The sequence below is a fragment of the Falco cherrug genome, chromosome 1, assembly GCF_023634085.1.
Source record: "Falco cherrug isolate bFalChe1 chromosome 1, bFalChe1.pri, whole genome shotgun sequence".
Taxonomy (NCBI): domain Eukaryota; kingdom Metazoa; phylum Chordata; class Aves; order Falconiformes; family Falconidae; genus Falco; species Falco cherrug.
This window is the reverse complement of record NC_073697.1, coordinates 122,342,284-122,365,142: the sequence shown is the minus strand read 5'-3', so window position 1 is coordinate 122,365,142 and position 22,859 is coordinate 122,342,284.

Genomic DNA, 22,859 nt, shown 5'->3' with positions numbered 1-22,859 from the left:
AAACAAACACATGGTGGGGGGAAGACCCTCCAAAAACATTGCTCATTTGTTTTGCTTGCCTATCGCAAATCTAAACACAATATTTTCTCATTCTTGGTCCTGTATGAATTTCTGACAGTACAATTGGAGGCCAGCGTCTGGAGCGTATTGTCTTGAGGAGCTTACCAAGGAAATCGAGAGTTTGGTCAGCAATTGTAAATATCCTCCTGTAATTGAGTTTGTTTGTTCTGCAGTGTGCTCCGGCGTCACAGGCTGTGGGACACCCTGGCACCAGGTTACTGGTGGGAAAGATCCGCTGCTCAGATAAGGATGGGAATAAACTCCACCCACAGAAATGCCACAGAAAAACCTCTGATTTATCCATTAATTGCTTTAAGGGGTGGTGAGTGTGAGTACAACAATGGGGTATTGACAATAATATGCCTCATTGGCAGGAAAAGGGCTTTCCCCTTGCTCTGAGGCTTTAGTGCGCTTGTTCTTGGAGTTATTAAAAGTTTGCAAATCCTGCAGTGGCTCGGGGATGCAAAATGAAAGACAAGTACCAAGCAAAGCAACCACATGTTGGAATGATTGTTTCCTGCTTGGGATGAAGCAAAATGCCTCTCTCGCTGTGAATTATGCCCAGTGCTGCAGGCTGGGAGTCCACTTCTGATGGAGTTTGTCACAAGGGATGTTTTAGGGGTTTTTAGGGTTCTTTTTGTGACCTACTCCTTATTTGTAGTTCACAGTATAGGTGGTGCCCCGGGTCCTAAGCAAGCACACTGAAATCTGTTTGTGGAAGAAAAATTGCTTATAAAACCCAGCCATTTTCTAAAAGACTGCACATAAAGATTAGTAGAAACTGGGTTTCAGACAGCAAAGGCTGTGGGGAGAGCAGGTCTGGCTGCTCCGTGTTGAGGTGCCAAGGAAGTGAAGGAGCAGGCTGAGAGTTCAACCCTGGGGGTGCCTGAGACACAGTAACTGCTGGGGCTCAAATGAGAATGAGTGCTAGAAAAAATTGCTTGAGCCTCTTTTAAGTCCTTTGAGAGAGACGCTCCTAGGTCATGGGGCTTTTGCTCCCTACCTGTACTCACACAGCGACATGATGTGGTACGTTTTCTGCCCACAGAGGCTGGTAAACTGAGGCACGGCTCATCATTCAGCCCACTTCAAAGAGGACAAAAATCCCACAGGATCAAAATCCTCAGCAGTGGCCAGGTCTTTGGATATAAGTGATAGTCAGCCAGTTAGGGCTCTGTTGCTGAAATCCACGCCAGGCTGTCCTCCAGGGCACCCGCTGCAGCAGTTGGCCTGCCTGCAGTGCGGGCAGCGTGTCCCCAGGGCTCTGCCTGTGCCACCGGCGCCCGGCAGCACCTCCTGCTTGGCTGGCAGCAGGGGATTGCTGTAGCTGTGGGAGAAAAGGAGCTACTTTCTGTCCTGTTTGTCTTACATGCTTGTGAAAGATACACGTGCCACTGGGAAGGGCACGCCAAAGGCCACCACCAGCCAGAAAGGATCCCCCTGGCCCTGCGCACAGCCAACCCACAGCAGCGTGCTCCTTCATGAAGGGTTTTCTTCCCAAAGCCCGGTACAAACAGGCTCCATTCTGATGAAGACATTAATAAATCAAACCCAATTCCAGTGGAGTTAGTAGGGAGGAACTAGATGTGATACACACAAGAAATACCCTGGGACTCTTGAAGTCCATGGTTGTGTGCTGCTTGCGCCATGCCATTGTCTCGGAGTTGCCTGCTCACCCAAGACCGCTCAGGGTCACGTAATCCCATGGGCAGGATTTCAGGGCTTTGAAAGGGCTTTTAAAGAGACTTTCCCTGTTTCACCTTTTCAGTGCTACAGAAATTGTCCGTTGTAGACAGTGGGTATCAGGCTACAATTTAGTGGCAAGTTGTGCTGTTTCCACAACCTAGGCAAAAAAAAGGGCTCAACAGATGTTTACCTACTGGGAATTTAATTTCAGTATATGTTTCCTTGCTAATGAGTCAGAGGTTCAAGTCTGTTCCCTATTACACAGTATGAATCTAGAAAGTACACCAGATCCTACTCTCCATTAAATTAGGTTATGCTGTGAAAATCAGTGGAGTTGTTCCAAATTTGCATTAACATAATTGAGAGCAGAATAGGGCCCAGCAGCTCAGCTGACAGCAATCAAGTCAGTGCAACTTAACCTGACTAAACCAGAGAGACTGTGAACAACTGGCTGGTTGTTTTATGACCAACCTAGACCGCTGTAAATGTTGCTTTTCCGCTTGGTGCATAAGGTGATTAGAAGATGCTTCAGTCCAGCAGTTTCTTTAAAGCCCTTGTGAAAGGCTTCACTATGATGTTATGTACATCTACGAACGGCTTGATCCCGAAACCTATGGTTGATGGGTACCTATGGAAGTGGAGTTGTGGAGAGGCATCTGCAGCCATTGCCATGTGTAAGACTGCCTGGTGGGCTTGTGCTGTTGAGCACTGGGAGCAGAGCAACCTGTCTCGGCTCAGCATGCAAACGTACCAACACCTAAGCTTTAGAAACCTGCAGCATTAGAAGGGGTGGGCAGAGGTGCAGAACCAGAGCCCGCTCTGCTCCTTTTAACATTGGTGGGACTCATTCACAAACAGCAGGAAATAAATTACGCTGTAGATCTGATATCATGGTGCTGACAGCTGTGCATAGCAGATATCCGAGGTTTGTGGGGAGAAGAGGCTGGGCATGTTGTATATCTTTTAAAATGCCTATGGTTCGAAAGGCAGGGCTCTATTGTTTTATGTTGTGCAGAGGCTGTTCCCTGGAGGATATCCTGTCTGAGACGACCCCGTGCCAGTCTGCTCCATGTCTGTGGAGGGGCTAGATGGTTAGCGTGAAAAGAATTAAGTCATGCCTTTGTAAAAGTAGTAATTTATCTGCAGCGGCGAAGCAGGCGAGGAAAGCCTGAGATTTTGTCCCTCTTGTTGGTTTTTTAGTAATGTGCCAGCAATCCCACTCCTCAAGGCATCCCTATAGGCTGCTGGGCACCCCCAGTGCTCACATAGGTGTGCAAGGATGTTTCAATGTCAGTGTTTGTTTGCACTGTCTCCTGTGGGGAACACGGCCACAAAGGGAATCACCCGACTGCAGCAGTGTGAGCGAGCCCTAGCTGGGGGTCTCCGTGTGTTGTGGTGCTATTTGGCAAACGCTCTGGGAAAAGTCATTTATTCCAATGAAACTGCCCTGCTCAAGGATTTTTGTAATACCCCAGCTCTGACTTATTTAGCCTGCCTTGCTGGATATGAAAAGGAAATATATCATTTAAACTAAATAACGCACCAAATTATTTTGTATGTGGTATACAGTTTTGCTCCTGATGACTTTTTCCAGCTGTGGTTTAAAGGATGTGCTCTACTGTGAGCCAGCATCATCCTTGGAGAGACAGATCCATGAAAATCTGTCTTCAGGGAGAGCAGCTGGTGAGGCTCCGGGCAGTTTGGGCTCCTTGCCCATCCTGTAACTCATCCCTTTGATGCTGGTGCTGCCAGCCACACCAGCAGAGCTGTGCATGTGGGAATGCAGGATGTTCCCAGTTCAAAGGGGATGGTCGGGAGGTTGGGATGGGATGGGAACAGGCCCCAGGGTGGGTGGCAGCAGCCATTCTGTTCCCATAGGTTCTCTGTAAACACAGGCAAATGGTTCTCACGCATCTTTTTCCAGTGAAAAGTACAGATTTGGTGACATCAGGATGTTTTCTGAGTCTGTGTTGTGTTTGCTGAAGCTTTTGTTTAGATTTTTAGGTTTTCTCTAAAAATAACTTCAATGTCCTCTTCTAACATTCTCAAAACTAAGATGGCACCCTATTTAAGAACAAGGTATTAGAAATAGCTTCAGCGTTTCCTCCAATCAGGTAATTTAAAAAAAAGTAGAAAAAAAAAAAAATTAAACCCCCAAAATTTGAAATAAAGAGTTAGGATTTGTTGAGCTATTTTTTTCAGTCAATCCAAAGTAAGATTCCAGCCTTGCTGCCCCCTTGCAAGTGCAGACACATGCCTGCACTGATGCATGCCAGGACAGAGCTGACCACTGCCGTTGGCCTCCAGTGATGCTTCTGGGAGGGCAGAGGCAAGGGATGAGCCATCGCATTTGCAGTTTAAACCCCATTTTGTGAGCGAGGCCACAGGACACGGCAGCGCCCATCATCCTGGCCGGCAGCCACAGAGCCACAGCCCATGGCAATTTAGCTTGGCCCCAAGGGTGACAATTTATCCGGCCTTTCCCTCACTTTCCCAGTCAAGTAGGTCATCATTAAACTTGCCTGACCTTAGCTTGCTCTTTTCGCTGGATTCTGGTTCCTGAGCAATGCCAGGGCAATTGGAGAGGATTTGTTGTATTAACAGTTATAAATCACAGCCCTGAGTTGAGCCACCTCACCAGAACTTTTCTTGTGGCTCTTTTGCTCTCCCATCCAGAAAAACAGATGGTCACCACCCTCCCCTGCATCTATAGAAATGCATCACAAATTACATGGGGTATGTGTTTGAGTGCATGTGTGTGGAAAAATCAGGTTTTCTCAGCTTTCAGATTTTACAAGAATCGGCAAAAATTTGGATTACACTTTCTGCCAAAGAGGGAAAAAATCTATTATTTGCTGCTGTTTGGCAAGTGTGAGAGGTGAAGGGGCATGCAGGCCAGCGCTGTGATCATTCCCTTGGGCTGCACCAGCAAGGATATTGCTTCCGCAGAAGTTTTAAAAGAAATAACTTGTTTCAGCACTTCATTTGGCTACAAGTTCCTTTGGAATTGGCTCGAGTCTGGCTCTTAATGAGCTGAGAAGACTGAACGTCTTCTGCACCCAGCCTTGATATTCACCAGAAATTCAGCTCTTCTTTGTTATATACTTCTGTGAGCAAACTAGAGATGTGGGCAAGGCAAAGATTTTTAATTCCCTGTTGGGGGGGTTGTTCAAGATGGTGCAGAGCTGCAAGTCCCATGGGACGCCTTCCTGGGGATGGGCCACTGCTGTGTGCTGTGGTCTAAGGAGTGATGGGGTGTCTCAGGCTCATCTTCTTCCACCCAGCACGGACATGATACCACAGGTCCTTGACTTTGGCGGGTGGATTATGATGAGGCTGCTGCAAATGCTGACTCATTTGGCAGCTGGACACAGCCCATGAGTCACCGCGAATCACGACCGTTGCATCTTGGGGTGCATCACTGCCCTTCAAGTCTTTGATGTGAGCTATATGTATAATTCCTTGGAAACAGCTACCCCTAATTAAATCAAAGGAAAAACATCACTGGAGTTCAGAGCCTCAATAAGCAGGAAAAGCAGACTCCAAACATGAGCATTTAAGCCCGTATCTGGCAGGACACACTGAGTTCTGCTTCATGCAGCCAGGAGCTTCCAAATGGCACCGAGTATTGCAAATGACACAATGAAGCAGATCACAAAAATTGCTTCAATATAGCTTAGAGATGACCAGACACAAGCAGCCAAGCTCAGCTTTTCCCCATGCAGCAGGTCCACAGGGCGGGGTTGCCACAGGCTACAGAGGTGTGATCAGGGAGGGTAACCTGGTGGCTGTGGTCTGCTCCAGAGGCCACTGAAATTATTCATCAAAGTCCCAGTGCTTTCAATTGACTTTTGCAAAGATTGCAGGCATGTAAATATGCTAATCGACTAATTCAGCACTTAAGCACATACTTGAAGCTATACAGCTTTTTAAGTGCCTTTATGACTGGGAGCCAAGACAACCAGGGAACACACCAGATCACTTTTCGCTGGCTTAAAATCAACAGCAACTTTGGCGTATCCAATACAACAGCCATCTTCAACTCCCGTTTCTTCCTTCCTCTCCCACATGAGCCAGAGAGTTCAGTTCAGAGCTGCCAAACTTGCTGCAATTATCACCTCCATGCTGGAGCCAATTGGCACCTTCCTACCAGCCTGGCCCCAAAGTGGCCCTGCCACTACTCATTGTCCCCAAAACCACAGTTTAACCCTAATAGCAACCCCACTTATATCCATGCATCTTTCTTTTTTCCCCAAGTTTTTGTGATTGCTTGAGGCTGCAGGTTTGTGGCAGACTTTTTGGATGAGCAGGGCTCAGAATGCCACGGGCAGCATTGCTGCTTGGGTTAGACCAAGGTCTGCACGTCTTGTGTGGGAGCCCAGTTAGCTGGTGCTGTGTGGTGCATCCTATACAGCAACCGGGCAGGAAAGGCCAGGTTGGTCTCTGTGGCTCCTACTCTTTGAGTTTTGATAAATACCCTGTTCACCTTTTCCTCCCCATTTTTCTTAGCTGATTCCTCTGGTTCAGCTTAGCTGAGTGGGAGAGCTGGGTAAAGCTTTCAGCAAAAGCCTGTGCCCCAGGCAAGCGCTGGGGCTGCCAAGCATTTCTCCTGAGTGTGCATGCATTCATGAACACAAGAAAGAGTAAGTTACACATCTCATCTCAATAAGAAGATGATAAATACCTTTTCCTCTTGGACATTTTATTATCAGGGGTTAGTTTCGTTAGTAAGTGCCTGCACTTCTTCCTCTCAGGCAGAGTTCTTGACTCAGTGATTTTTGCTTTGGGTGGTGGTTTATTTTGCACAACAGCTGCTAGGAGGCAGCAAAGGCTGTAAACCCAGCCATAAATCCAGGCTGTCAGTCCTCTGTGCCCAATTGTGACAAGAGAAAAAAAAATATTATTAAGCTGTCTGCTTCGTTGGCTCGACTTCCCTTCACTTGAGGCAATTTCCTTTTGCAGTTGAGTTAAACCATCCAGGGAGATGGCTGCTGCAAGGGGAGCTGTGTGTTAACTGGGATCAGCGTGTCCCTGAGTTTGACACTTTTGTTATTACAGATTATTGCTTTTAGTGCTTCTTTAATAAGGAGGGAAAAGTGCACAAACTAGGAAAAGCTAGTGAGTCTCCAAACAATGTGCACTAGGTGATATTCGAATTATCTTCTCCAACCCACTGTGTCAGACCATGCCACAGCTGACTTTTTTAAGAGGAGCTTCTCAGGGACAGTCTTTCCCTCTGTCAAGTGATTTTGCTCAGAAAGGGAAGCCAGAATTCCCTTTTAGCTTCTTGCCCTTGGGGTGCAAATCCATACACAATGAACATCTATGAGATGCATCAGTCCTTTTAACCCTCACTGGGGTGAAGGGCTGGTGGAAAAGCTATGTGTAGGAAAGCAGCAGGTGGGAAAGCTCGGCTGGTCCAGGGTCTGGACATCTTCCAGCACAACTCTGGCCCTCAGGGGCAGGCTGGGAATGGGAGGTGAAAGTGGGATTTTGAGAAGTGACATTAAAGAAGCTGTGCGCCCTGTGTTAGCTTTGGTGTGTGATCTGGTGAACCCAGACAGTGTCTTTCATCACTCCTGTTGCAACAAATGAGGAAACAAAAAAACCCCACAATATAAAGAAAAGTGTTTGGTGAGCAAGAGAAATGGAACAATTTATTGCCAGTAAGTAAAGGAAAATAAAACCAAATGGGCTTAAGGGATACCAGAAAAACAGCCCTCTGCGTTCTTCTTACCAGAAAGGCAGACACACTGTAGGGGACTGAGGCATGTGATTCCTACCAGAGCTGGTGTGGGTTATGTGGCTGTCTCCTGGCTGGCTGTAAAAATCACTTCCAATATGTATGTCTGTGGGGACGTGTAAATTAGGGCAGGGAAGACAGCCCAGTCAAGTTCACAGCCCTGATCCAAACGAAGATGTTATTATTTCTGACTCTGCTTGAATCCCTCTTGTTGCCACTAGCAAAATACTCTTAACTGTTGGTGCTCAGGTTGTATTTACTGTGAATGTGGGAACTCAGAGGAGGCCATCTGCCCACCTCAGGGCTGAGAGGGGCCCTACCTGCTGGTTTTATCGGATTGCAATTACATTAACATCTTGACGGTTGGATTTAAGATTTTCTGCTAATAGAAGTGTGGTGGTGTTAATGGGCTGGTGATCGGGAGACAGGATTAAGGGGCCATTGCTGCAGTGGCCGTGCAGGTGTGGGGCACAGTGCACACCCCACAGCAAGCTGTGAGTGCCTTGGCTGTGAACCTGCTGGCAGAGTTTGGGTTTGGTTTGAGTCTCTGTATAATTCCCACTTCTTTTTGTGATTTCTGGGAAGAAAACCCCAGGTTGGTTGCGCTGTGGGGCATGTTGTGCTGCTGACATGAGCGGTGCTGCAGTGGCATTGCTGTGGTGGTGCACAGCCCTCACCCAGACCCTCACCCACAGCTCCCAGGGTGCTGCTGCATCTCCTCTGGCACGCAGAAACTGGCTCGTGACCACTGCTTGGGCTTCTGCATGGATGCACAGCACCTGCACCCAGCCAAATGGTCCTGTCCCCTGTTTTGCACTGTGGTTCACAGGCAGAGGAGGGCTCATCCTTCGTGAGCATCTCTCCACCCTCTGGCCACACCAGAGGCAGGAGGGAGATTTCCTTTGCAGTTAGATGGGGCTGAGAGGCAGCTGTGACTTTCAAGAACATAATCAACACTTTAGACTTAGCTAAACATGGATATTGTTTTGGGTTACAGCAAGGTGTGTGCTTGAGGCAGGGCAGCTGTGCTGGTCTGGCTCCATATGTGGCTGCTTTTACCCTGGGGTCAGGAGAACCTTGGCCCAAGTTTGATTCAAGCCACGGAACTGTGTTTGTAGGATCGATGTCAAAGTGAAACATGGGCAGGTCTGAGGGTGCCACCACTAACAGCTACTGTCAGCTTGGGGGAAAATGAAAACTGGCCACAGAATACATAGTTTTTATATGTGTGCATGGAATTACTAAAACCAAAACCATCCATTTATATTTTTTAACAGTTCTGAACATTTTTACTGTCTAATCTGTTGCAAAGTGCTCGTGCTGCAGGTTCAGTCTTTCCTGGGTTAAAAGGAATGAGTGCTTTTCACAGGCTTTCATATGCTCCTTCTCTGTTTGTGGTTGTTGAGTTCAGCATTTTTGGTGTGTGTGTTTTAAGGAGTGATTCACTTATTTTTGCTCAGGGCTAGCTCAGTTTCAGCTAGGAGCAGGCCAAGGAGGATATGGGTTTGGTTTTGCAAAACCTCATCAGTGACTTTCAGTTTGCTAATCCAAACCCAGAACTAAAGGGTGGCTTGGGTCCAGCTTCCAATTTGTCTAAAATGAAGTGATTGAAAACCAAAGCTGAGGTTTGGGAACATGGATCTCCCTTTAACCCTTTCTTGTTCCATCAGTTCATCTTCTCTTTGCAGAAAGAATGAGAAAGAGACTTTCTAAATGAGCACCAAATACCAGAAAACTTTTGATGGCATCCTTTTTGGTGACATGCTTTTTTCCTGATTGTGACTTATTTCCAGCTGGTCTCACTTTTTGCAGAGCTCAGCAACACACTGCTTTGGAGGTGTAACTGCTCGGGGGGAGTCTCAGCGTGGAGCAGATTTGCATCCAGAGCAACACGGACATGGTGTGGCTGTGGTGCCGATACTAGTTTGCTTACATCCAAGGAAGGGCCTGGGCTGTCTCCAGGGACATGAGTGAGCCCTGGCAGTCCCAGCCACGCAGCCTCTCCCCAGCCCAGCCCCTGATAAACCCAGGATGTAACTGGGCAAAGGGACATTGTCCTGTTCTGTGGCTGGGAAACAAGGCTGAGAGACAGCAACAGTTTGCCCACGGAGACACAGCAGAGCCAAACCCTGAATTCAGGGTTTCTAGCTCTTTTTCTGCTGCCCCTGACACAGGCTTACCTTTCCTTGCTGGTCTCAGGGCCACTGCTTGTAGAGGGTACAGGGGGGAGCTGTGATTTCAGTCCTGTTGGGCAAGGGGATTCTTTATGTTCCTGCATAGGGAGGCTGTGCACAGTATAACCCTTTTGGCTCTTTTTTCCCGTCTCTCTTGGGTACGCTTCTGTGTAAGCAGAGCAGAGCCCTCCGCACAGCCTGTCGCCCGTGGCGTGGAGCAGCTCAAACAAAACAGTTCATGTCAGAGGATTTTATTTCCACTTCAGCATTTCAGATTTCCGAGAGCCTCCAAAACACAGTGCTGCAGTGTCTGCAAGTGAGCATGAATTGAACATCTGGTAAAGGTTAGGGTCAAACATATAAATGGGGGAAGCACAGCACATTTCATTAAAATACTCAATCTGTGACGTCAATTGAACTGATCAAGCCCTTCTGCATTGCAGTTTGGGAACCATTAACTTTATCCAGTGGAGAGTGTTTATATGGAAAATATGAGGCCAGGAAGTTTCTCCTGATTGTGATATTAAGGCTATCAAAGGAGCTCGCTCTTCCTTTTTTTTTTTAAATCTCTCTGTGTTGCTCTTCCACCCCGTTACTGTAACACCAACCTCTGTCCTGGCCCCTACGGGATGCCACTTGCTGTCTCCTCACCAGCTGAGCCATTGTTGCTGCCTTCTGCTTCTCATGGACTTGGATGCCACAGGAACCTGTGGAGTTGCTCTCACTTGTCCCATTTTGCAGGGAGCTGTGCAAGGCGGCTTCCCACCACACGTGCACAGATTGGCCACTGTCCAAAGTACACTTGGAAGAATTAAGATTAGGTTTAGGAGTGTAATAAAAAATAGCTTCCATGGGAACAAAATTTCTGCTCTTGCAGTTGTTTAAAAATCAAGACGGTATGTCTACATGGACATAAAATATCAGGGGACTGATGTGTGACACCCTGGTGTGCTCACAGAACGCTTACAGTTGTTGGTCTTCTGCACAAAACATTAAAGGTCTTATGTTTTTCTCCAGTAATTCTGATTCATTCAAAGCCTATTCGGTTCCTGCCAGGCAAAAAGAGGTCTTGATTTCTGTGCTCCAGGAAAAAAATAGCTGCCACAGAATGACTTGATTACAGTGTCTGGTTCTTGGAAATCTGACCTGTGGTAAAGCTGGAAGCATTCGTTACGTGCCCATAATGCCTATGTCCCCTTACAAGTTCCTTCTTGTTGTACTGCAGCCCAGCCGTGCTATGGAGATGGCTATCCCACCAGGACATATGGCTGTATTTTACTTGTGACCACTCATGGTTGAGCTTCTTTAGCTACTGTGATAGCACCAGGGTAGGTGGTCCCTCCTGAAGGACAGATAGAACTTCATGCTGGCACCTCTCTAGACCCAGGCAGCTGCCTTTGGGGATGATGCTATGGATCTTCCTCTCTTGGACCATATCCTGCAGGTCCTTTCCCAGGTCCAGTGGCCTGAGCATGCTCAGGACAACATTGCTGGGAAATGCTGGGGCAGGTGTCTGGCTTCTGACCACCTTCGAGCAGGGCAGAAGGGGTTACATCACCAGCTGGATGTATTTTGCTGGCTGGCTGCAATTTGCTCACAGCAACAGGCTATGCACCTTGGTCCCAAAGAGTAAAATCAGAGCAATTACTTTTGTTGTGTCCCAAAGTATCTGAGACCTTGGCAGATGTCTGGGGTGAGACCACCCGTTCAGGACAGTGCAAGATGGGCCTGTCTGTTTTCCCACTGAGCAGGGTCCTGACCCATATTCCAAGAAAAACAAGATTAGGAAAGAAACATCTCCTTCCCTTTACCTCCCGAGGGTATTCGGTGAAAAAAGGTGAGGATGGGGAGGAGAGCTGGGGCTGGAACTGGGAGCACCTCCTCCCTCTTCCCTTCTCCCTCGGTTATTCAGGTGACTTAGCTGCTGGTACCCTGCAACCAAGCTTTGATTTCAAACCCCTCAGTGACTAAGTGTTCCGAACACATGTGAAGTTTATGGCTGTGGTAGGAACTGAGCTTCTATGTTCTGGATCCATCCATTTGAGTTTTGATCTCCTTTTAGCCAGTCCCTTATGTCCACAGTTTTTCTGATCAGGAAGGGAGTTTTATCCACTGTCTTAAACCCTGGGTATATATTTCTGTCACTGAAGTCTTTTCTTGAAATTCTCTTACCTTAAAGAGATAGTCGAATCTCACCCACTGCACACACCTTGGCAATGTTAGTCATGGGCCAGTTCAGCCTTGGATTTCTTGTAGAAAGGCCTCCAAAGCAAACTCTTCCTCCTTGGAAAAGGGGGCTCCCCCCTGCAGGTGGGTTTTTTTCTTTTTTCTTCTTTTTAAATTTGAAAGAGCTTTTGTTTAAGTTCTGAGCAAGGCCGTTGCTTTCAGTGACCTGATGTCAGGCACACCAACCAGCTGGGAAAACAAGAGAGCTGTAAAAGCAGCAGTCCAGCAAAGACATGGATGAAACCACGAGAAAAATGGGTTTCTTGCCATGCAGCTGGGTGGTCCACATGAAGCCTGAGTGTTGTGCTGAGTCTTGTGAAACTTAACACACCTCTGAGTACAAATATCTTCTCTGCAGGATCAGATGTCTCATTTACCTCCTGTTACCTCCCAAGACTTTTCTTAAAGCCATGTTTTGGTGTTGCTTTGAAACGGCCCTTGTGAAGGTGAAGGACAGGTACTGGGGTTGGCTACTGATTCCTACCTGTGCTGTGAGGATCTGTCGCTTCTTAGGAGGTTTCAGCCTCAGATCTGAGAAACACTTTGGTGTGAATCCAGAGCATCAGGATGACTTTGTTGAGTCTACCTCCTATGGCAACAACTGCAGATACTGCCACAGAAGACCTGGGGATGTAACACACCCAGGTGTCAGAGCACAGCCTCTTCTGGTGGCCTGAGCTTATGATGGCCTTCAGCAAAGCTACTCTGGCTCTCCGACATTGTGGCCTGGGTCAGGTCATACAGATAAACCCACCACCTGTGAAGCAGCATACCCCTTCCTTGCTATCCTGTGGTCACCTTGTCTCCAAGCGCTCCCGGTGCAGATTGGTCCCAGCACGTGGTGGCTCAGCCCTTCACCTTCCCTGCTCCTCCCACAGCAGGGGTATGGCAGGCTTGTCATGAGGAGATTGACCCCTGCCCTTGGAAACAAAAATCTCAAACATGTACTCAACAGAAAGGAGAGAGGACCTCTAGAAAGTGGGGGGATGCATGGAAAGACCTGCAGCAAAATTGCTGTATCTGTGAAAAATATACATCCTCCATGCTTTTTCCGTGTGAATCTAATCTTTAAATCCTTACACTTACAGACACATACCATCATACAAGTGAGCCGTTCACTTCATCACTGAAGAACTGCCCATGTCTACTATGGGGCTTCTTGTACACTGTTTTGTGGTTGAGGGCCATGCAGTTAGGCTTGGGGTTAGGGTTGGGGTTGGGATAACGCACCAGTGTGGGTCATTCTAGACCTCTGTGTGTCTCCCGTAAAATAGTGTCAAGGGAGCATCCATTTGATAAGGCAAGGCACAAAACTTATTTTCAAAAACATGTATGTGAAGCTCATGAGGTCATGATCCAGGATGGGTCAGCCAACGTGCTGTTTAAAAAGCATTACAGTATGCAAAATGAAATAATTTTTCTCCTTTGAATCATGGCAAGCAACTGAAGTGCTTCCAGACCAGAGCCAACTGTTTGAAATTGGATATTTAACTTCTTTTGTGTAGTTTAGCGCTGAGTCTCCATGTTGTCTGAGAAAAAAAAAAAAATCTTTCAAAGTCAAAAGGATTTGCCAAGCATGAGAATATTATTTTGCGCTCTAATTAGTTGATCTGTCAGAATAAGAACGAAAACAACACTTGGCTGCACTTAGTTTATTGAGGTACTGCCCTAACCAGGACAATATTGATGGTGGAGTTCAGACTCTTCACTACCAGGAGGTTCAGCCACCACTGCCCAGACATAGCCCTCACATTAGCTGAAGTGTGATCAGCGAGGTGGCACCAGAGGGGACAATGGTGTGTACCAGTCTCATACTGCACAAAGCTTTCCTTTGGTTTGGTTATGTCTCTGCACCGAGTGGGTTCATGTGGGCTGCAGCTGCTGAGCTGCTGGTATGCATCATTGACTCACAGACAAAGATGGCACATCGCTAACAATGACTAGATCATCTATGTCCCAAGGGATTATTGATTATCTCAGTATAATTGTGACCAAGAACTGCTAAACATTAGACAAAAGACAGAATGGTTATATTAAATTGAAAATAGATGTCCCTGTACAGTGTGGCACTCAGCCCAAGAGCATAAATTGTTGTATCATCCTCCCTTTTCACAGGATGACCTACCTCTGACACAAATGGTGGGTTTAATGCCTGGGAGATTTAAAGCTTAAGCTCTCAAAATTTCCTCTTTGGCCACCTTTGCTACCTGAAGATTAAGTGTGCTGCTAATCAAAAGAAGTTGCTGAGCAATTGGCTAAAAATGTTGAAACAATTCTCAGAATATCATGTGTTTATATCAGTTTTGCTTCTGATTTGTCTCCACTGAATCACCCAATATACAGTTAAATGCTACCAGGTAGTTAATTACTTACTTGAAAGCATGAAAAGAAGTAATTTTATTCACGTATTTATGCATCAAGTTGGCCATCTGCTTGAAAATCTGGGAAACCAGGACCTCAGCAGCCACTTGGAGACAGGAAACGCGATAGTGTTTCCATATAAGATTTTCCATAGAAGAAGCAGTAAAGCAAAAGTAAACGCCAGCGAAAACAGGCGTGAGCCTCTGGCTGCAACCAGAGCAGCCGAGGGGCCTTAGAGACAAGGATGTACACACCCACGTGGCTCTATCCATATGTGCTTCCCCTTTTGGAACCAGTTTATTGACTTGTGGGCTGATGTAGACAACTGGCGACATTTTTGTGGGGTCATAATTTATTTTGATCTCTACATTTCAACTTCAGTTCAAGACTCGAGTGGATCTCATTTGTATCCTACCAGTAGATGAAAGTGTTATAGCCATTTTTAGGGAAAAGCAACCTGAAGTATCAGTGTAGAGCCCAACCAGAACTATGGCTATTGAACTGACTTTGCAACAAATCATGTAAAACTCTAAGCAGTGCCTGATTTCAAAGCAGAACCATATTTTTGCAGTCCATGCAGACGGGTCTGTAGAACACCACAGGGGTTTCGGCCAGCTGGACTCAGCTCCGTGGCTCTACGGAAGGCTCAGGGCAAACAAGTCCTCATTTCATGTGCTTGTGAACATTCTCATGGTCACCTTCCCACCACCTTGACTTCCACTTCAGGTCAGGGCTTTTTGGTCAGTCGAAGGATACATTTGATTTGAGTTCAGCTGAGCTTGCGTTCAGAGAGGCTGAAATACATTGACAGGAACAGAACAAACCCAGAATGTTATGAATTAACAGTAACAAGACGTCCAATGAATGACATCAAATCTTGACCGAAGCCAAGCCTACAGTGATATACAAAGAGCCAGAAGACAGATAGGAACTGCAGAGGAAGCCAAAAAGGAACAACGCAGCTATGATAAGACAGCAGCCAGGAAAGAACAATGAAAAAATAATTTGGTCTAAATTTGCAGCAGAAAACCATGCCTGGTGCCAAGAAAGATACCCAAGGAACACGGTAGGACTGACTGCAGTATAACTGATGGACCTAGACAAGAGAGAGAGTGCAAGTGGCAGGAGCAAGGCTGGAAGAAAGAGTCCCAAACTTCCTGACAGCATGGACATGGTTCCCTCCTTGTCAGAGATGAAAAACTCCCAGGAAAAGTCCCTTGCTGCAGACTGCAGTTCTGCTTTTGTCCGAGGGAACATAACATTGAAAGGTGGGTGTGGAAGAAGCAGAGGGAGGAAAAAAAAAGCGCCTTATGGTAAACAGAGTGGAAGTGGGTGAGGCAGGGGAACAGGATTCAGTTCAGACTGACACATCAGTTATTTATTACTGTTTGTATCCCGATATCGTACATCTCAAAAGGAAGGCAAAGGCTTTGTCCTCAAGGGTTAGTTATCAGCACCCGAGGGCAGCTGGCAGCAGTGTGGTTCCCAGGACAAGGGACCACGTCCCTGGGGTGGAGGTGGCACCAGGCTGACATTGGGCATCATCCACAAGGTGTGGTGATGGGAATGGGAGCTCGGGGTGCTGGGATGGTGACAGGCTGCTGTCACATTTAACATTTCCCTGTGGGCAAATGAACTAACTAAAAGAAATGCAGGTTGCTGTGAAAGAAGGAAAAGAGAGGTGACAACACTGGTTAGGTTTCAACACAGTGGGAATGGCACAGTCAAGGAGTCCATCCCTATTCGGCAAAACACACAGGCATGTAGCTGTAGGCATCGAACAAGTCCTGCAGCCTTGACTGAGTATTAGGTATAAGCCTTTTCTGTTTTTCTGAATTAAACTGATGCTTTAAAACCTTTGCAAACTGGAAATCAGGGACAGCAAAGCCAGTCTTGCTCTATTTTTCATATTTATTCCCAGAGGCTTGTTGGCAAAATTGTACTCTGTGTACTTTTACAAAAGGGATCTAGGACATAATTATTTGAATAGAGAGCTATATGTGATAAAAATCTGTTTATACCACAACATCTCCAGCCAAATGATTGACGTATACATTTCTGTCCTTCCATTGATGTAACTTTTCAATTTCCTGTTGATGTCTAAGCTTGATTTATTTTTCCATTTATTTGGGTTTTACAAAAAGCACTAAAGAGCTTGGCACTTGGGTCGCGTTTTTTCATCAGTTCAACCCTCTTAGTCCTCGATCACTTCATTGTTTCTGCAAACAATGAAAAAGAGAGATGGAAAGAACAGCTGTGAACAGCTGGCTTGTTCGCCAGGTGTCTGACTGGTGTTCAAGTATCCTCTTTTGATGGAGGCCTGTATTCCCTGAAAAAAAACCCAAAAAAATGAAATTCAGAGTTCACTTCATGTGCTGCCTTCACATGATGTGACACAGTTTTGCAGAGATCCTAGCAAGGAGCCTGAAAAATCAAAACAAACAAGAAAAGCTGCTTCAGGAAACCTCAGGGTTTTTTTTTCTCTCCAGTTGCACCCCAGCTGAATTGAGCAGAGAGCTCTGCGAGACCTTCTTATGCAGATTTTGCCAAGTTATTTTTAAAGAATCCTTCCTCTTCTCATCATCCAACTCCTCTCTGCCTTCTTCACCCAACATCATATGGAACAAAGCAGTGGTCGGGATTCAGACCTGGAGACCTCTGGTTGTGCAGACACTTCAGCAGTGGATGCTCACGACCATGGTGACTCCTGCATTTTATCCTGCCTGCAAACCTGCACACTTGGGCAAAGAGCCTCTATCTATTCCCAGCTCATAAGAGCTCTCTGATTCCTTGAAAAGTAGCTACATGTTGCCAGTTGTCCCAAGGTAGAAGAGTCTTGAAAGTGAATCAAGAAAAAGCAGATTGAACTCAAAAGCAAAACTGATTTATTGCCCACAGATTTGTAACATGATCATACCAGCACTCAAACATGTCCCAGGAACAGTGATGTATTCCTTACATCCTGCCCCATGGAGGTTTATCCAAGGCAAACAGAAAGAGAGGCAAACACACACGTCACCCTGAGGAAAGACATACAGATTCTGTGGCGAACAGAACCAGGGAACTGTTCAGCAGCTCTGTCTGCAATGGCAAAAACTGGCGTGCAGCACTGCCACAAGCTGGAGCCTTCAGTTCCTGACCTTCCCCCTCTCAGCCTGGGTACTGCAGTTTCTCCTGTACATCTTCAGCACCTGACTTTTCTGGGAGGTCACCTAAGGATGCCAGCACCTATTTTCCTCTTCCAGGCTGCAGTTGTGCTGGTGAAGACATTTCCATCCCCAACACACCCCCAGCTCTCAGTGCACCAAGTGCCTCTTGCTAACATGCTCCAGCTGCTCAAGTCATAGTGAGCCAGATCAGCAAAATCCTGATTTACTGGGAATGAGGAAGGAAAGAATCTTCATAATTAATCTTCATAATCTTCTGAATCTTCATGAGTGATAAAACAAGAAGCTGTAGCACTCACTTTGTGATTTCTCGTATTAAGTGCTTTACTACCTACAATAATAATTGCATTTCTGGCAGCCACAATGTAGTTAACAGCCCCAGTTCAGCTGAACACACATGCCTGAGCTGAGTGCTGTGTGCACCTAAATCCATCCCAGTTCGGCAAAGCGTATGAACATGTACTTCAGTGCCAGGGAAATAATGGAAGTGTGTCCTTAAAGTCCTGGCTAAAGCTATTTGGGCAGCACCAAGTCAGAACAGTGGAAAGGGTGGGATAGTTTATATGGTGTAATTTTGAGATTGATCGTAAACTCAGATGGCCTAAGCAAAAGGAGATTCACTGAATTTGGTGCAACCATGTCTATATCACTCTGGTTTTGTATCTGCATTACCTTGATTAGCTCTTGCAGAAGATACTTCATGGGACAGAAGATAAACCAAGTGAGCAGCCCAGCTCCAGCACAATTGAAACTCAGTTTGAGTCTACTTCACCCATGCCGGTAAGACCCATTCCAGGAGACTTGCATTCAATATTAAACATTTTAACTTCCTTCTTCCTGGTTTTTAGTCATTTTACCATTAATAATAAGGCAGCATTTATGTTTGCATATACTTCTCAAGCAGCTGAGGACAAATGGACTGACTCAATATTTGACAGCACATCAAACTAGATTTGCCACAGTTTGAGGTAGTTGACCTCTCATTGGAAAGTTACCTAAAGATAAAAAATTAAGCATATTCCCTTTCTTCAGGTATTAATCATCTATAGGCTCTCACCCTACAGAGTAGCACTGCTTAAAATGCACCTACACTCTGTTGATATCAGCCCAGTTGTGTTGATAAAGTTATAGAGATTTATCTCACATGTAGAATTGGATCACTGTTCTAAAATCAAGTCATGGGTTTTACCTTCCACATCAAATCTGTCTTCCCGGTTAAGAAAAAAGTCAACTAAATTTTAAACTATTTTATGTGAACATTCAGCACCATTTGAATTACAACCTACTGGAAATCACGACAAGGATTGCTGTCTGACTGTCACACCCTGTGACCCACTGGCTAGTGCCAAGCTGTCTAAACCCTCAGCCCCTTTTTCATGCATCATCCTGGACTTGTGCACACTCTCCTAGTAAAATTTTTTTTTTTTCCTGCAAAATCCCTATCCAAAGCAAAAAACATCACAGCACAAAATCAGATCCTTTTCGGTTTTGCATCTTGCAGCACCAAATAGAGCTAGTTCTGAGGCCAGCAAAGCCCTCCAGCAAGGAGCTTGGGTAGGAGTAAACACCAGCACCCCATTTCTGTTTGATACCTCTCAGCTGGGACATGAGTTTGAGGGATATATTTCACCTGGAGCTTTGAGACAAAGAAAAAGCAATCAGAAAAATAGCTGATCAGCATCTGCCACCTTATGGCCGCTGCCTTTATTTTACTGAGGACCAGATCCTCTCCAGCTAAGACTTTTCTAGTAGGTTGATTTGCAGATAAAGGAAATTGGATTTAAGTCAGTAAGTTGCTCTGCTGAGTACAATGGGCTGTGGGTGAAAAGCATTTGCATGAATGTGGTAGCAACGATGCTGAAGCTTTTGGGGAGAGGAGCTGAAACATGCAGGCAATATTAATGAGCAACGCTTAATATGGTAAGATTTCAGTCTCTGTTTTGAGCTTCTGGGTTTTTTTCAGCATGATTCAGGATATGCTTAACCTCAGGTGTCAGCTGTCTCCCTCACCTCTGTAGGACTGCTCGCAGTCTCAGCATCAGACGTTTTGCTGACTAGTGTATTTGTGGGTTTGGGGTCCCAGGAGGGAACTGCAATGCAAATAACCGAGTAGACCAGTTCTGTACCATAATGACTATTTTGTATTTTTCCTTTTCCTTCTGGAATTTCTATTCCTTTCTCAAAACCAGAATTTTTGTAACTGTTTTCTAATGCCGTAGAGATCAAACGGATGACAAATGCACCTCTAAAGCGGCGGGAAATGGTTTAACCGCTGCACTCAAGCCCTTCCTGAGAAAGAGCATAGTACAGACCCTGAAAAGTAACAGTGGAAACAGACTCGTTTCTCTCTTCAGATGCTGACAAAGGATTAACACCATTGAGCAAAAGAACTTAAAAAAGCAGAAATCTCCTTCCCAACAGGCGGTGCGGTATCTTGCACAGCGGGATCTGCTTGAAACCCGGGGGACGCGGGCACGGGCCGTGACCTTGCGGGGCCGCCCGCCGGGCGGGGGGCGGCGGCAGCCGGAGCGGCTCCCGGGCCGCGGGATGCTCCCGTAGGGAGAGCAACAGCACCTACGTGTGGTCGGCTGAGCTAGGTAATCTTACAAAGCCTGAGCCGAAAGAGGCCTGCAGGAAAAAGCAGAGGCATAAAGTGCTGATACTACCGTGTACAGCTTGCTGTGCTTCGCAGGGGCTGCTGTGAGTGCACGGTGCTGCCACGTCCCCCTGTGTGCTGCCGGGCCTCTGGCTAGCCTTTGCCTCTGGTTGGTTTTAGTGGTACTGGCCCCTTTCCACCAAAGTTCTCAAATATATTACTTCTTGCACTACAGAAATAAGCAGGCAACGGGGGAGACCTGGGCGAGCAGCCCCTTGTAGTGCAGGGGGGTGTAAGGGAGGCGATCCAAGCCCTCTTACACCCTAGTAGAGCCTGTGTTAGAGGAAGGCAAGACCCCGAGACCTATAGCCTAAATACACACTCATGTGCAGCCCCTTACAAACGCCAGAAGCAGGTGTTTTCAGCACCCCAGAGGTATCCCCGGGAAGGAGCCCAGCTCAGTGGGCACGTTTCCACCACCAGTGTCTGTGCATGATGTGCATAACAAATCTGTTTTCATTGGATTGGCTCTGAGCACTTGAGATTTGGACTGTAGGTACTGGAGTAACTGTGGTTTGGTTCCTGATCACACCAGGTTTCTCCCCACTGCCCTTAAATCTCTGCAGTTTCCCTCTTAAGTTATGCCTTCTTGTACAGGGAACGCAATGGACTGGGGCAGCTGCCTGCAGCCTGTATGTGTCCACCTTTGCTGTCCCCTGCTGCAGAGACAAGGCAGGACAAGATGCTATTCAGGACATAGGTCCGTCCTTTCTGATACCCTGTCTCAGTCCATTCATTATTCTGTTTGAAATATGCTGGGATTGCTGTCATCCATATTTCCCTCTTTCACACTGCACCAGGACTGAAGAGATTTATTTCCTAGGGGCCATTTTTAGCGATGACACTGCAGTTAAGCCAATTAAGCCTGGCAGTGACGGCTATCTCACTGGGTCGTGCTCCGAGGTGCAGCCAGCTGGAACTGGGTCAGCTGCGCCAGGCGTGTTGAGCAGTATTTTCTGTAGCACACAAGGCTCTGCTGGCACTCTGGCTACTCAGGCTTCATCTGGGAAGCACCAGGACTGGAAACTGCTTTTTGCTTCCATATGGCTGAATCTAGCAAGGCTGGGTCCCTTTTGGGTATCCTGCTGTGTACATTCATCTCCATGTGTGGTGTGATGGGTCACCCTTCTGAGCTCCAGTGTCTTGGATCTACTGGCCAAAATGCTGGTGTGATCAGACCTAACTTGCTATAGTCAAAAAAAGCTGTCACGGCAGGGATCTATTATTTAACTCCTGTGTTATATGAGGAGATGCTGTAGTTTCTCACAGACAGCTTTCTTTACTTCAGCCGTTGCCTGCAATCCCTTTGCAGTTTGTGCTGTAGTTGCTCTCAAAACAGAGCACTTGTAGCTCTCTCCCACTCTCCCCACTCTCTCCCCTAGACATTCTTTTCAAAAACTGTTTTTTCTGTGATCCTAGAGAAGTTTTTTCCTGTTTTTAATAACTTGTGAACTTTTGTACTGTGAAATTCACTGTACAATGGCTTCAAGCAAAAATTATTTAAAAATATGTAAATTTCTGTTATGTACATTCTATTCCCTCTTCTCTCATCCCAGTTGAACTGGGTGTTTGCAGAAGAGGTGCTTTCTGTCCAGAAGTGTCTATAAATCGAGGTGGACAAAACAAAAGAGGGGGGAAAACAGAAACCTGAGGGAAGAACAGAGTGTGGAGTTGCACTGGTGGCAGCTGGTGGCCTTGGGTCTCCAGCTGGCAGCTCCAGCCCTCTGGGTGGGTTTTTTGTCAGACATTAAATAATGAAATAGTGGAACAAAGAAATAGTGGGCTCCAGCCAATCCACTTTTAGAGGCTATATCGCAGGTTTTGTGTGACCCACCATCTCTGCACTCTGGCAGAGCTGGTCTGGCCTTTGAAGCCATTGTAGCCCAGATGAATTTTGGACATCTGAGGGAGGTGGGTCCCACAGACACTGTCTCGCCTGTTGCTGCTAGAGCCAGCCCGCATGAGTGCAAGACAGTGATTTTTCCTTGACCATCAGTCAGGTTCCCGGTACTGCCTGGGGAAGCACATGCACAACTGGCTTAGGCTTTTCCCAGTCCTCCAAAGGTCCTGAGACTCTCACTTGCTTGGGGGAAATGTGTTCCTGCTCACTGCAAAGCTGGAGGAGCTGTCGGTACTCCATCAGCACAGATGCAAACAGGGATTTGAACAACTTTTCTTAAGAAAAGGATGCAGGCATAAACAGTGTGAGGAGGGCAAGGTGCCAAAGGTTGGTGGGGGACAGTCAGCTAAGGAGCTGTGGCTGCAGGATGGGCAGGAGGGAGCAGCATCAGGCAGAGGAGGGGTCAGGGACACTGACCCTGGGACTACTGCCAGCTTGCTGCAGCGAGGCTTCACTATAAAAAGCCCCAGCATGTGTGCAGGCAAGGTCCCCAGGGTGGTGTGATGCTCCTTCTCCTGGGACATGGGTGCTGGAAGGTGGTATTAGACCCTGGCAATCCTTGGGCACGGGAATGTTAAACAGTGAACGTCTATGGTCTGCTCTGGACATGGGTTGGGAGGAGGGAATAAGTAACGGTATTGAAGTCAAATCCCTTTGTAGACTTCATTTTTCAATGTGCTGACTCCAGACGCAGGCTGCTTTTCCAGCTCAAGGACAAGGAACACAACGAAAGCATGAATGCTCCTTGCTGCAAACCAGGCCCTGGGTACAGCCTTCAGGAGGTGTTTTAAAAGTATAATGTATTTTCACTCTAAGACAGCGTTTTGAGAAGCTGCAGAGATGTAGAAATATGGAAGCTTTTCTCTTTCCAAGAGATCACGTCTGC